Genomic DNA, 15,121 nt, shown 5'->3' on the forward strand with positions numbered 1-15,121 from the left:
CACAGGTTGTGCTATGTCTTGCTGAGGCACAAGTGGGTAGTAGCAAGTGGACATGCTGGGATCTGCTTGCTGACTCCCAAGCTGCGAGAAAGGTAACCACAAAAACACAGAGAGTGGAAAAAATGATTCTATGCTTTTAGGGCACTTACATCAAACACATTGGGAAAGCAAAGTTCCAACACAGGAAAACAGACAGCAGCACTACTCTCTGATCACTATTTTCTGATGGCTTGTCTGCTTGCAGGTTAGTCAGACCTGCCTGTTCACTCCTGCATTGAGTGCAATCTGCCAGAGGAGCTGCCAAATTATCCTGACACCTTACAGCAGGCAGCCTGTCACCTGAACATGAAACAGGCTTTGCTTTGTGGAGAGGATCCCATTTGCAGAGCCCTTGTGGTGAGGCAGCACAGCTACTGTGACAGCCTCCTGCTGCACCACCCCTGTGCTGAGGTGGGATGTGAGGCTCGCAGCTGAAATGCACCTTTCTCATCCCTTTTATGTCATTATGTATCTGTATTTCTAGGCAGGAGCATTTTCCCTTCTTCCATTTTACCTTACAATAAAGCAGAGCAAACAAAGAGGTATCAAGCCCCTGAACATTCAAGGGGGAGAATACACACGTATTCTCGGGCTGTCCAAGCTATAGACCCAACATGGTGTGACACAGCAGACGCAGCTTCCCCATTGTCCGGGTGACCCCAGCTGAGCCGGGAGGAATGGCCCAGGGCGGGGGAGAGAAGGATCAGCTGTGGGCCTGATCCCAGCTGCACCAACCAGCTTTGTGACAGGCAATAAAGGGCCAAAGAAAAGACTTTTGTCCTTGATTGCGAGAGCGACCAACCTCCTCTCATTGGCAGGGATGACAATTAACCGCAGAGGATTCGTTCATTGTCTGGCACTCGAGATCTCCCAGCAGTTGTCCACTCTAGCATGCTCAAATAATGGGCAGTACCTTGGTTTTGTCAATGGCTGAGTCGGCTTTGTGTGCCTGTGCCAGACTGTCAGCCTGGAGGAGCTGCTTGGCTGTGGCAGAGAGATCTCACTGAGATACGGCTGTGGGAGAGAAAATGTATGGCAAACATTGCCAGGCCAGGCTGAAGAGTGAAGTGAGGTCTCCTCCAGTGAACCTGGAATAAACAAACAGTGCTGGGCTGACAAGCATTTCACGAGGGCTCCATCACCCCATGTATAAAATCCTTTCTGAGAGGACATGCCAAGTAGGCTCCTTATGCTGAGACCTCTAGCTTGGAGTGACTGTTATGGAAGAACTCTTGACCCCTGGAAAACGGCATAACATGAGAGCAAAAAAACAACACCATGGCAGCCCTCCCTGCACTTTCCTGTAGGAGCAAGAACTTCCACTGCTCAGCTGGGGAAGAATGAATCCCATTCAGGGAGGGAAGCTGGGTCTATTGAGGCTGCCACCAGACACCTCTTCCTGATGCTAATCCTATTCTTCTGCTGCGGATCAAGTAATTCTTGTGTGAGCATTTTTCATGGGCTAAAGAAAAAAGATATTTAACCACAACAAACCCGCTGCCAGCAAATGTCAATCTTAGCTTCTGGGGTCTAAATTATAAGCACTAGCTACCAATTTCTGGCTGTCATTTTTACTGCAGAGGTACCTCACACATTGATATGGATATCCTGGCAGTGCCAGTGCTTTGCCATCCTCCTGAAAGCAAGCATGTCCTGAAAGAAAGTAGTCCTCCAAGACACAAGAGAAACTTTATCAGGCTTAGTGCTAGAAGGCACTGACAGCTATGTTTTAAATAATCTCTAGCAATACTTGTTTGGGAGTGCAGGAAAATTCTCCTAGCAGAGAAATGCCTTCACTTATTTGAAGAGTAGAGAAGTACTCAGAGGATTTAAGCCTTGTTTGTCACCAGTCTGCCCTCCTCCAAGCACTTAAAAACCCTCCTCCACATTCAGGCGACTCAGTCATTCTAGCAGAGGCTGGAGGAGGGGCAGGGTCCTCACAGCATCCTGGTAAAACAGTGCAGAAAGTCAAGAGTGCCCCAAATCATTATGAAGCAATGTCCTGAAATACATTTTCAAAAATCTCATTGCAACACTTTCAGCAAACCAAATGGTTTATGTTTTGTTATTCAGTTTTCCTGAATGAATGATAGCAAAAACTGTCTGAGCCATGAAGCTGATCTTCCACAGTGGTAGACAAGGGCCCTAAATGTGGATTTATTGCCCTTTTATTGCCCTGATATCAACCCCTAGGTTCCCACACCCTGCCAGGGAGTCCCCATGCTCAGCCTCAGAAAACAGGAGACTTGTCATTCTCTGAGGTGCTCGACCTTGACCAGTGCAGCCCACCAGCTTCCACCCATGGCTGTTAAAGGAGAAGGACACGTTTCGGCAGCTCTCCCCAGGGGCAGGGCATCTGAGCAGCTTTGGCCCTTTGCAAGCGCCCCAGTGACCCCCACCAGGTGAGTTCCCTGTGTGGTCATTGCCAGTCTGATGGAGCCACTGCTGTGGTTCATTCTCAGCATGCTCCTCTGGCACTCAGCTGCCCCACATGCCCCACATCTTTTAAGTCTTGCAGCATATAGTTAGTGTTGATGATGACAATTGGCAGCTGTATCATTTTACACCAGGCTGTCATCTTCTCTCATAGATATTTGTAAATATTTCCATACCTACCAAGGCATCTTCATTTTACCACCATTATCAGCCAGATAATGTCACCATTATGAAATTCAGCCAGAGGAATTGATACCTACATGTACACTTGTGACTTCTTCTGAGTCCGGGTATAAGGTGCACTTGAAAATCCAAGAAATGAAGTGGCTTCCTATAGATTTCCTTTGCTGAAATCCATCTTCTGTTCTCATAGCTATTCCTTCTTCATTGCTCAGCTGGTGCAAGATTCACGTAGAAATTTCTGCTGTGTCCCGGGGTGTGTGGGCTTCCTTTCTCCAGCTGCCCTTCAGCAAGCCCAAAAAATGCTGGTCAGCAAAGCTGGCATGTAAACTTAATATTCAAATAATGAAAGAGAAGAAGGAAAAATGAACCCTATTTTGCTTTTAGCCATGGTAGATATTTAGTAACCATATGCTACTCGCTTAGCACTACATTAAATTTTGTTATTGCCCTTTTCATTGCACTTTTTAGGACATAGCTGGAACCTGGAGGCCAGAACAATATCAAGAAGGACAGTTAGATACATTCCCACAGGTTGCTTCAGCATGGGAAGGTGCTGCTTTGTAATCGTAGCAGCTGGAAACACCAAAATTTGAACTATGGTAGGGAGAATAATGTGGCAGTTAACATGCATAAAGTATAAAGTTTTATAAAGCCTTCAATGTATGTGCCTTTTTGGAATTTACAATAATTTAAGGTGCTTATTATTCCTTCAGGCATGGAACTCATAAATATTACTCAGTGCTATTTGTCATTGGCTTTTCTGTCATGCATAAAGCAAAATTAAATACTTATCTCTATATCGTTAACGTATTAAACATTAGGATTTATGGGGTTTGAGATTTTACTTGCTCTGAGAACATTAGCTTCCTGGTGAAAGATCTAAATGCAAATAGAAGGAATGCCAAAATACCCTGGAACATAATTAAGGATACTGAGGTGTGAAGAAGCCCCAGGCAGAGGAATGTGCAGTTTTCTTATTTCCACTGTCATGGTGGGCTAATTTTCTTTGTTCTACATTTTTACACATTGCCCCAATATGCCGCCTTGTTTCTTTCTCAGGAGGTGAAGAACATGTTAGTTCATTCTTATATAGATCAACAGTTAAAGAGTGTTGCTGGTTTAAAACATATCCTTGCTACCTGTACTGGGCAACAACAATTCTGAAGTGTCTAGACTTCAAAAAAAACCCACTGATCATTCTTTCCATGGGAAATAAAAATTCTCTTGGTAGCTTTACTTGATTACTTGCTTTTGTTGCTACCCAGGGTTCCTGCAAACAGGAATTGAAAGGAACAACTTTTAAACAAATGAATATTTCTGCTGCAGAAAATATATACTTTCTGTGCTGGTGTACATGTGTAACTAAATCTACATCCTATTTTGTCCACACCATTCAGAATGATCTACCACACTTGTTGTCCTCTTCACAAGATGCCAAGCTATGTCCCAGCAGCAATCTTGGCAGCCACTCCAAACAGAGAGATGGAGCTGGCTGGTTCTGTAACATACTGTATCTCACCCCAAAGGACTAAGGTATTTTATTCAGAAGACATTTTCTGCTCTACCTTGTTCTAGTAGATTTAAATCTCCTTAGCGATACACTTGACACTTCGCTTATGAAACTTACTCACAGCCTTGCAGATCTCACTGCCAGCCCAAGCTTTGCCATTATTCATTCATTCTATCATTCCATCAGGAATGATAGAATCATTCCATTTATGATCCTGAGGAACTCCTCTCCCATTTATAAGTCTGCTATAACATCTTACCTTTTAAGCCAACCAATGTCTGCCACATTTTTCATCTCACTATTGGCCTATTTTTATTATATTTTGAGTCTTGCTAATATTTGTGACTATTTCTATTTAAGTACACATAAGTAATTGTATTAATCACTCTATAAAAAACCCACAAGTTAATGAGTTCAATCTTCACACTAACAGTTGAAAAATCCAAGCTGACACTCCCCAGTGCTAATGAGAAGCAGAGAACACTGAGGGGGGTTCCAGTGCCACGATTCACCCATCGTACTGCTTTGTCTCATGCTGTGTGGTTGGGTCCACCTCTGTTCATCTGCGTTTACCTGTCCATGCTCCAGTCAGAGAGCACCAGGTGGCTTTTACTAACACATGCTAGGTACTGGAGTTACATCTTGCTGTTTGTACACCAGCTTCATCCCAATACACCAATCGGAAAAAGAGGGAAGACACTGTACCTTGCTTCCCCTCAAGGAAACTGGGAGGGAGGCCTTGCATCATTCTTGGTAAGATAAACACTGTGATAGATTTGCTACATCAGTGCAGCAGAGGATTAGCAAAACTTTGTGCTGTCCTCCATGAATGAGCTACCATCTAGCATTCAGTACTCAGCAGCTGGGGGAGCTTCTCTTTGTCTTGATAAAAGTGCCTTTCACAGGTGGCAGGAACTGATTTAATCAGACTGTTGGAGGGAGCTCAAAAAATTTTCTCATGTACAGATCAAAGTACACTAGCACTATCTTCAGAGTAGTGACGGTTGTCACACAAATAATCTCCCAGCTTTCTCCAGGTCACTGCTGCATTTGTGTCAGTCTCTTTACTCAGATCAGCCTCCAGAGAGCATGGTACACACAGAACCCTCCACCCTCACCATGCTGCTTTCTGAGCCTGACCTGTGACAGCAGCTTCCTACGGCTGTGCTGGCCCCCTGTGCTCCCCAGGATGCCTCTGAAAACCTCACTCTAAATTTCAGGGTTTATGCAGATCAATCTATTCACAAGCCAAATTGTGCTCCTATTCCAGGCTGCTGTAGATGCATGTGGTGAGACTTTGAGGGGAACAAGACACAGGTGACAGCTGACTTCAGCTCCACTTGGTCTCTGTGTTATTTTCTAGGTTGAGGTCAAAGAGCTGTCTCTTCCCTTGTTGCTTGTACTGTGCACAGATTAAGGACCTTTATTACCTATTAATAACTAAAAAAAATAGTGATGTCTTCACATGAGCAGAGTAAAAGATTTTTTTAAAAATTAAAGAATCTTGAAAAATTAAAGAATTTGGTTTTTGTTGGCAATTATAAAATCCAAAATAAATACAAAAATGTCAGCAAAAAGATTTCCAGTACATCAGTCTTCTCTTTTAAGGAGGCCTTGCTCATTCCACGCATTACGGATGTTTAAATGAAAGGTTACACACAGGGTCATCAACAAGGCTCACAATGCCTCCAGCCTCACAATACACTCCACTTCAAAGGGATTGGCTGCATTCCTGAGCCTTGTACCAATAAGCACTAATAACACTGAAAAATGAAAACTGAACCAGATGTCTCCAATAGCATTGATTCTTATTAGCTGTTCACAGCTATTCTTACACCTCTGGGCATAACGAGGCAGAGCCACGTTGGGTGTGTGGCTCTTGAGCCGGTAATGCCATTGGAATGCTCTCACGCTGCTGTGAGCTGCATTCTTGACAGACTGTCTCCATTATGATCTTAAAAAAAAACTTCTTTAAAATGTCATTTAAAAATGCATCAAATATGTAAACTCTTACTCAATCAGGATAGGATTTGACAGTAGCATGTACTTAAAATTAACTGAAGAAAGTGACCAAATGGACAGCAGAAGTGATCCATACATTTATCTGTGCCTTGCTGCTGATCCCAAAGCAGTTGAGGCCACCCAGACTGAGTTTAGGGCAGGTCTGTGGCAAGAGAAGAGAAGAATGGCAATCAATAGTAAAAAAAAGTATGCTGCTATGCTGTAAATACCCCAAGCAGACAAGTAACAGCCATAAGCTCTTTATACAATCTGCTCAGTGAACAGAAGTGAAACTGCTTTGGTAAAACCCAAAAGGGCAATGAGTATCTGCATCCTTGTCCAGAAAACCAGAGCCTCTTTGGGTTTGCAGAACTCACTTATCTGCCTCTTTTTCTAGTACACTCTTGTTCTTGGACATCATCTTTCTGCTTAGGAAAAAGGGCAGCCCTGACAGACAGGGAGGCCAGAGGGAACAGATTTTAAAATCATTTAGTTCACATACCACGAAGATTGCTCCTGCTGCAGAAGTAGATAATAATTTTATTCTGAAGGTTGGTAGTTCAAGAACACCTTTCAGAGTGCACCGGCAACCTGTGTGACAACAGGAAAGGGAGAGATAGGTAAGGAGAGATGCTGTGAAAGGGGAGATGCTGATGTAAGCAGAGCTGAAACAGCTGATAAATTCTGTGTCCTTTCAGCTGCCAATCCAAAATATTTTCTGTCACTAAAGGCTACCCAGTGAGGTGGATCCAGATGCTTCATCCAGATGAAGTTTAAAATTCAGGAATTTCAATTACGCATCTGGTTAGTAAGAAAGCAGTAATAAAAGAATAATTTCTTATTAATAACCGAAGAATCTCTTCTCCTTGGTTAATGTAGAAGTTGCTGGTGCAGGTAGCATGAAGATCTTTGATACTAAAGAGACCCAGTCCCCACACTACAACTTGAAGACCATGAGCCCAAATCCTGCCACTGCTGCTTCCAAAGCAATGCTGAGATACAGCTTAAATTAGCAGAGAGTGCCATGATTGCTGAACTGGCCAGGACTTTAAACCTCTTGGCTGAGGAACAAGAACTCCAATAAAAACTTTCTCTTGAATTTGATAAAATGGATCCCCTAGCACTCACTGAGTGCTGGGAGATGGGGACCATGTGCAGCTAATATGCCTTGTCCCCCCACCATGGTGGTGCCAGGAGGTCCTGTGCACCCTCCCCAACACCCCCGCCTGACTGGGCAGCATAAAGTTGTGTGTGTAATTACTTTCTTTGGAGCCAGAGCCAAAGGATTACCATGCAGGTTCTTTACCAGTTGGCCATTAAGCATTCTCATAATAAATCTAAACAAAAAAACACCCCAAAGACCCCATAAAAGCAGACAATGTAATTATTACCAAAGGGAAGGAAGACCAGAGAAGAAGAAAGCTAAAAAGTCTTCCATGGAGCAGCCGTCCACATTAATAGCACAGGCAAAAGCACAAGACCTTCTGCTTCAAGAGAAATTCATCCCCTGCTCTGCTTTCCCACTTCCCACTGCCAACTAATTCCAGAGTTATTCTAAAGGCTATGCAGTGATGAAAAGCACAGTAAAGGAGGAAGCAAGAATGTGTGCATCAAACAAAGAAGTTTCATAGAGCAGATATTTATTGTGTTCACTTGGATGCATTGATGCATAACAAGTGGAGAATCATTCAACTAATTGGATGGAGCTCAAGGTAGACAGACAAATTTAGGACTTAACCAGAAGTAAGAAATGCTGCAATGACTTGTAAAACATGTCTGTTGGATCTTGGCTTCAGCCATCCCCACTTTTGTTCTTAAAATCCATTCCATGAGTTCTGTATTGGGTAATAACCCAAATGAGATTATTTTACACATGACTATATTTAATTTGCAGTGAGGGGAACACCTTCGTTTGTTTTATGTCAACATGCCTGTTTAATTGGGCTTCTGATTATTTAATGTCACTGCTGAAAAGGTAGTTTTTATGAAGCACAAAAGAAAATTTAATGAAAATTATTCACAAGCCCAACTTCTGACTAGTAAAACCAAGAGCTTAATGCAAGACCTGAAGTCCCCATCTGCTGCTTCTCTGAAAAGAAGAGCCTACATGAAGGATTTATTGTGACATTACAATGCTTGATGTCAAATAATCTAGCCAGAGGAACAATATTGCCCTAAAGAGAGCCATCAGGCCCAGTGTGACATGGGTATTTGAAAGGATTAACTGCACTTAAATCAATATGGGCAATGAAAACAGAAATAACCAATCTCTTGGCCGCTCAATTATTTAAGACTGTCTTTAGTCCCCACAGAATGGAATTAAACGCTTGTTTAAGAGGACTGACAATTAAATCTATTTCTTTAATGTCAAGATAAGAACATGGGATCTGTGGCTGCAGTACAGAATCAGGAAGTGGCATCTCCCAGAGAGGAACATGTGAAAAGGAGATGTTGGGTGTGACTGGCAAGGGGCTTTCCCGGGGAGGGAACCCAGCTGCCCCTGCCGACACAGCCACTCTGTGCTGCACACTGCCTGAGAATCACAGAATCACAGAAGGGATCAGGCTGGAAGGCACCACAGTGGGTCATCTGGTCCAACCTCCCTGGTCAGTCAGTGTCATCCTAGAGCACATGCTACAGGATTCAGTCCAGATGGTTCTGGAATATCTCCAGAGAGGGAGACCAAATAACCTCTCTGGTCTCTGTTCCAATCACTCCTTTTGGAGAGAAGTTCTTTCTTGTGTTCAGGTGGAATGTCTGTGCATCAGTTTCTGTCCATTGCCTCTTCTCACTGCTCAGCACCATCAAGAAGAGCCTGAATGGCTCTTAGCATCCTCCTTCTTGGCATCCTCACTTCAGACACTGATGAGTTCCCCGCTCAGTCATTCTTCTCCAGGCTGAACAGGCCAACTCCACTTTTCAATAAGAGAGATGCTTCTGTCCCTTAATCAAACCTGGGGCCCTCTGCTGTATCTGCTCTGGGAGCTCCCTGTTTGCCTCGCACTGAGGAGCCCAGACCTGGTCACAGCACTCCAGGTGTGGTCTCACAGGGCTGAGGAGAGCAGCAGGATCACCCTGTTGGTGTCCCCAGCCACGGCAGTGTCCGTGGCTGCTGCCAGCCCATGCCCCAGGCGGCCGCTGAGGCAGCACGGGGCAGGGGCACACAGCAGGTCCTTGCAGTGCTGGCCAGGTGGGACCACACACACACACCCCAAGTCCTGCACCAGGGCCCCTGGCCACACCTGGGAGCTCCTAGGAAAGGCTGCATCCACAGACAGCTCCTTGGCTGTCATCTTCCCTTCCTAGTGCTATGCTTTAGGAGTATAAAATGCAGGCTTTAAAATTCACAGACGACTAATAACTGAGTGTTATTGCAGCTGACAGCACAAATGTAAGATCATTTAATTGAAGCGGACTGACAATTTCCCAGTTATTTGACTTCTGAAAACTTTGTCAGACCTATCCCAATATTGTTTTTAAGACCTTTTAAAAATGTTTTACAGAGCAACCACTGTGACCTTTCCTGCTGATACTATTTCTCCTGAGGTGTTTGTTCATCTCAAATGCAATGAAAAAATTCCTGGTGTGAAAACTTTTAATAAGAAGTTGTATTTTCAGATGATAAAAAGGAGATCACAGAGAAGGATGTATGCAAAGCACGGAATGTTCAACCATCATATTGCAGATACCCTAGGCTACAGGGAAATATCAGATGCCTGCATGTGGTCAGTTAGAGTTCCTGGCCTGAAAAACTGAGAGATGTTCTTCAATTGGAGACAGCCCATTGCACCAGAAATTTGAGGAAAATAAGTAGTTCTAGTCACTCTTGTCAGTCATGAATTTCAGTTTTTCCAAGGCTTCTGTGAGAGGCAGGACAGATAAAAAGTCTGATTTTTGATTTTTAGGCTGCTTTAAAACACAGCAAGTCTCTGCAGAAGCTCTTCTCTGCTTGGTAACCAACATATCACAGTAATTCTAAATGTGCCATAAGGACTTCTTTCTGTCATTGAGCTCCTAGTCATGATAGAAAAGCCCTTCCTAGATCTTCTGCCCCTTTTATGTATTTTTATCTCTCCATTAAAATATAATTTGATATTAATTCCTTTCAGCCAGGAAAAAAAGGTGCTGTCCAGAAAAGCTGATACTTTGCTAAGTACTTTTTAAAAAACAATTTGTGAAAATGTATTGCAGAAAATCATTACTCATAATCTTTGTCTTGACAATTATAAGCATAATAGCTTGGGGGTATTGTTGATTAATGATTTCTGTTTCCTCTGATGTTCTTGTCCTAACTTGTCCACATTTCGGAGTCATAGACTAAGGCATAAAACAAACAAAAAAAAACCCAAAACCCAAAAAAACCCAAAAAAAACAAAAAAAAAAAAACCCAAAACAAAAAAATACCCAAAACCAACCAACCCAAAAAAACCCAAAACAGTTGCCACTTTGTAATCAGAGACATAGATTAAAATCAGTAGATTTTATGATTTATATGCATCCTGACAGCTTTGCATACAGTTCTCAACTTTATCATTTGCCATTGATCCAACAGCTGCAATGCTGAGCCTTGCATTCTGCACAACTGGTTTCGTTGTCACCTCACTAGTTATTTTCATGCCCTTATTCTTCTGATCATCACAAAATTATTTATTTCCTCACCTCCTGCATCAGTATTACAGAGTTGTTCATTCTTCTTTAAAGCATTTGGATCACTTTGTCCTTTCTGTACGCTTCACGCGTTTCATGGCAGTTCCACCACGGCTGGGCACACATCTTTCAGCCACACATGAAGCCCTCTAAGCTGCAGTTATACTGATGCTAGCACTATTATTAGCTGCCCTGATCTGCTGACAGTTTTGATATAAGACCATTCACAATAAGCAAAGATCACACAGATCTACAGAACATCAGGTATCAATCAGCTGATGCGGGCCCACATGGTCAGAACAGTCACAACCCACCTGCAGCCGAAGCACTGCTGCTGCTCTGCTGCTCTGCTAGCCACAGGTGCGTATTTGCCATCGCAGCCTGTGCCTGCAGTCACAGGCAGGCACGAGGAGAATGCAAGGGACTGCCTGCAGAGCTGAACGCTCTTCCCGAGCCACAGTGAAGGGCAGACACAGCCCGCCAGGGAAAGGACGCTCTGCTGTGGGCATCTGCTTTGCACCAGCACGTTCAGGTGCCTAGGTGAGAGCTGCAGTGTCCCTTTTCCAATCCCTTGGAAACAGTTCAATAAACCTCATGGTCACATGGACTGTTTTATGTCATATAATGTCAAGGTACTGACAGTCATGCTTGGTAAGATTTGCATTAAACTATGTGTTTCTACAGGTTAGAGGCAGAAAAGGCAGATTTGACTTATTTGTGGGTTTCAGAATATCATAATTCAGAACTAAGGCAGAATTTCAGAGGAGCGATTTTTTTTTTCTCCAGCATGGACTTATTCTATGAATTCAAATTTGGAGCATTCTTTCCCTACTAGCTTTCTTCTACAGCACCTGAAGCATTTGGATTTTGAATATTTGTGACAGTCCTGACATGATGTTAGAGCCCGTGAAGCTGAGAATGAGCTAGTTCAGCCAAAAATCCTAATGCAAGCAGGCAGACCACTACTGGGCTGTTCAGTGCTGGGACTGGGGAGGGACTGGGCAGCACAAGCCCCTCCGCTGCACTGACCTTGGCTGCCAGCAGAGCTCTTGGGCACTGGAACAAAAAGGGAATCTCCCCCTGACTCCAAGCCTGGATTTCAGCCCCGCTGACACAGGCACAGGGAGCTCTGTTTTACCTTCCGCCCTCTTTGCCTCAACGAGAGCTATTGTTACTGCACACTGCACATAAACCCTGCCAAAAGCGCTGGCTGCAGCCGAGGAAATACTTGTGCGGAGCCGGTTCCGCGCTCCTCCCCTCCCACTCCTTGACCTGAAGGCGATTTCTAGTTCTCCCGGTGGGAAGACACAAGTCCCAGCCGGCGAGCTTCAGCCGAGGCGAGGAGGAGACGCTGTTTTCATCCCTGTCCCAGTTGTTTTGACCCAGTCACCTGTGGCTGCTCCCTGGCAGGGCTAGTTCCTGCCTGCCTCTTGCCACTCGCTGAGTGCGAGAGCTCAGACTGTGCTGTCACTTTCATTCTCTTGACAGCAGACTGGTCTGACACGGTTCTTGTCACTCAAGTGGTGTAGAGCGCAGATCCCTTTAATCCATCTAACAAGTTCTCTTGTCTTCTCTCAGCGCCAAAGCTAATTACAAAGCAAACCACAAGTGTGTGGTTTCATGCAGGAATATAAGGAAAGAAGTGTTTGCATGGGGGTGTACAAAAGAGCCAGACATGAAGTCTGTCACATTTTGCCTCCTTTCAGCCCATTTTTTGCACCTGAGAGAGGACAGGGCACAGTTTAAATCCAGCACAGTGGTTAAAGCCTCAGCTGGGTTCACCTGTCCTGATACCAAACCCTTGGCGCACTGTGGCAGGCCAATGCTGTGACTCCCGGTGCAGATTTTCTTCCACAGGCTTTGCTGCAAGCTGCAGCAGACTCTGCCCATTGGTTCTGTGTCCTCCTCATTCACAGAATGGTTCAAATCATGGATCCCCTTCACAGGACCTGAAATTTTCCACCTATAGGCATGTCCAGTTGGCCACAATTCCTGTGGCAAACTGAAGCTGATGCCTTCAATTTTCTGTGCCAGGGGTCTTTCCTTATTTTTGAAGTTTCAATAGAAGAGAGATTCAGTTTTTTCCAGATGAGAAAATAGGGATGTTTTCCCCATATTAATTATTCCTACTGTTCTTTAGCATCATAACAAAACTGGAGCATTACACTTTCATTCTCTTCTTTGTCAAGTTGCTGATTGATGGACAAGAAAATAAAATTAAGCAAGACAAGAATTTATCCAATGCCTGTGCTTGTTACTTGTCTTGGTAGTTGAGATCTGTGCAAAATAATTAGAAATACAGTCATGTCTTCTTAGGCAGAAAGACAAAGAATGAGCAAGAAATAAAATAAGTCTAATCTTCCTAATTGTTCTCAGCCCAGGGAACAAAGGGCCAGGAAGGAAGGAGCTGGTAGAACAGTACATTATTTATTCTCTTATGAAGAAATCTGACTTGAACTGTGTGTTTTGGAAGGACTGTGCTGGACAAGTTTGAAATCAACATTTTACTTTGTGACTGTTAGTACATGGTGTGAGCACAACTATAAGTAGATGCACAAGAGCACAGGATTTGAATCATGTCTCTACCCGTTGTAGCTATCTACTGCAGAAAAAATGTAATTCCTGTCTATAAGTTACAGAAATGGAAAGGATGTAAAAGAACAAGCTGTAAAATCCAAGGCATAGATCAAAATTCCATTCCAAAAAGTAGCAAGATCTTTCTATCCTGCATTTCTTATTTGGTTCATTTGTCAGGACATAACACAATCAGGAATCCTTCAAAAATCTCACCTGATGTTTCTTCTGCACTAATGTGAACAAAATTGATGGCATCCAAAGTAAGATACTAAAAAAGTACTTACTAATAACTAAAATATTAATAAAAGGCATGGCGCATCAGAGCCGGAAGTGACATGTCATTTTGTGGGCCTTTTTGGAAGCAGGGGCAGTTCTGAAGGCAGCACAGAGGCAAAGTGTGTTTGTGCAAAATGAGGGAGAGAGGTGGGGTGTTCTGGCCTCTTTTGCCCAGAAGGAATGGACAACACCTGCAGCACATCGTGATGGACCTCTGAGTGTCTGCTGGGGAATCGGCAGGTTCAAACGGATTCTTATTTCTAGAAGCCAATAATTCTGCTTGTTCCTATATGAAACACAGGGAGTGACTTGAAATGTGATCCTGTTTCAAAATACACCTTAGCTGCAATAAAGGAACATTTCTGAAGTCTCTCCTGTCTGTCACTATGGCAACCTGTGCAGTGCAGTGCAGCAGAACCTGCACTGGGGCTGCATCCCCTGGTTGCGTCGAAGGGTGATCCCATATGGCACAGAAACAAACACTGGTTAAAATCTTCAACAATATGTTGAGCAGGACTTTTCAGCAAACTGAGGATTGACAAACAGCTGCCAGTAAAATTACCATTTGGAAATCCTTTCTGACCACTTCACTCCCCCAGCCCCTCGCTGCTGTGACACAGGGGTGATGGCTGGCAGCTGGCCTTTGGAGCAAGTCCAAGAATTGCTGTTTGCATATTTGTAAGACCACTAAGAACTTGTTAATATTACATTATTTAATATTAAATATCACATTAAGCAAAAAAAACTTTTCAAGAGAGAACTTCTCAGATAGAAGTCTTTAGTGGTACCAGAGGCTCAGAAATGAGAAATCACATTCTGCCTTTTTACTCTATTTTTAAAGAAATACAGAATGATTGCATGGTGTAAAGGCAGATGTTGGTAAACATTTCTGCTGGCAGCCCAGACTCGTCAGGAAAACATCAGTTTTGTTTCACCACTTCTACCAAAGCATATTTTTCTTAGAACGTCTGCATGGAGAAAGGGAAAGAAAAAAGGTCCTTTTCAAAAGAGGTCCTTTTTCTTGTGTGATGTCTGGGGATATTTATAGATTATTAAGTATTGAGGTTATTAAGTATTTTTGTTTTGTGTAACAGAAACAAAATCCTTTAAGAAGTAAATTCAGACATTTTGCTGAAAACAAACATCCTGAGCTGCAAGTTAATGCCAGTTCTGCAGGTAGAGTTCTCAGAGTGATAAACTTCTGGCATACTTACTGAGGCTGATCTGCCATTCACCAGGGTCTGCTCCAGAGACTGATGGAGCATACAACAGCCTTTCCCTAAAGCCCCATGGGGTTAGGTCTAGCCCATATGAAGACAGCCCTAAAAATGGATCCTAAATTGCCAACATATGTACTAAAACTTCTATTCCCTCCCCTGGACCAGAAGCAGAACTGCCCCTCTCAGCATCCTGGAAAGCTCATCTGTGAGCAGAACATTCAGACTTCTTTTT

General features: G+C 43.6%; 1 long non-coding RNA gene across 1 annotated transcript; it reads right to left on the reverse strand.

Moving 5' to 3' along the window:
* Window positions 1-388: 388 nt before the first annotated feature.
* LOC116809036 (uncharacterized) lies at window positions 389-7,552 on the reverse strand. Its single transcript, XR_012058529.1, has 3 exons — window positions 6,672-7,552; window positions 2,736-2,934; window positions 389-1,127 (listed from the first exon to the last, which is right to left on the reverse strand). It is a non-coding gene; the product is annotated as an uncharacterized lncRNA (long non-coding RNA).
* Window positions 7,553-15,121: the final 7,569 nt, after the last annotated feature.

The sequence above is a fragment of the Taeniopygia guttata genome, chromosome 17 (assembly GCF_048771995.1).
Source record: "Taeniopygia guttata chromosome 17, bTaeGut7.mat, whole genome shotgun sequence".
NCBI lineage: Eukaryota > Metazoa > Chordata > Aves > Passeriformes > Estrildidae > Taeniopygia > Taeniopygia guttata.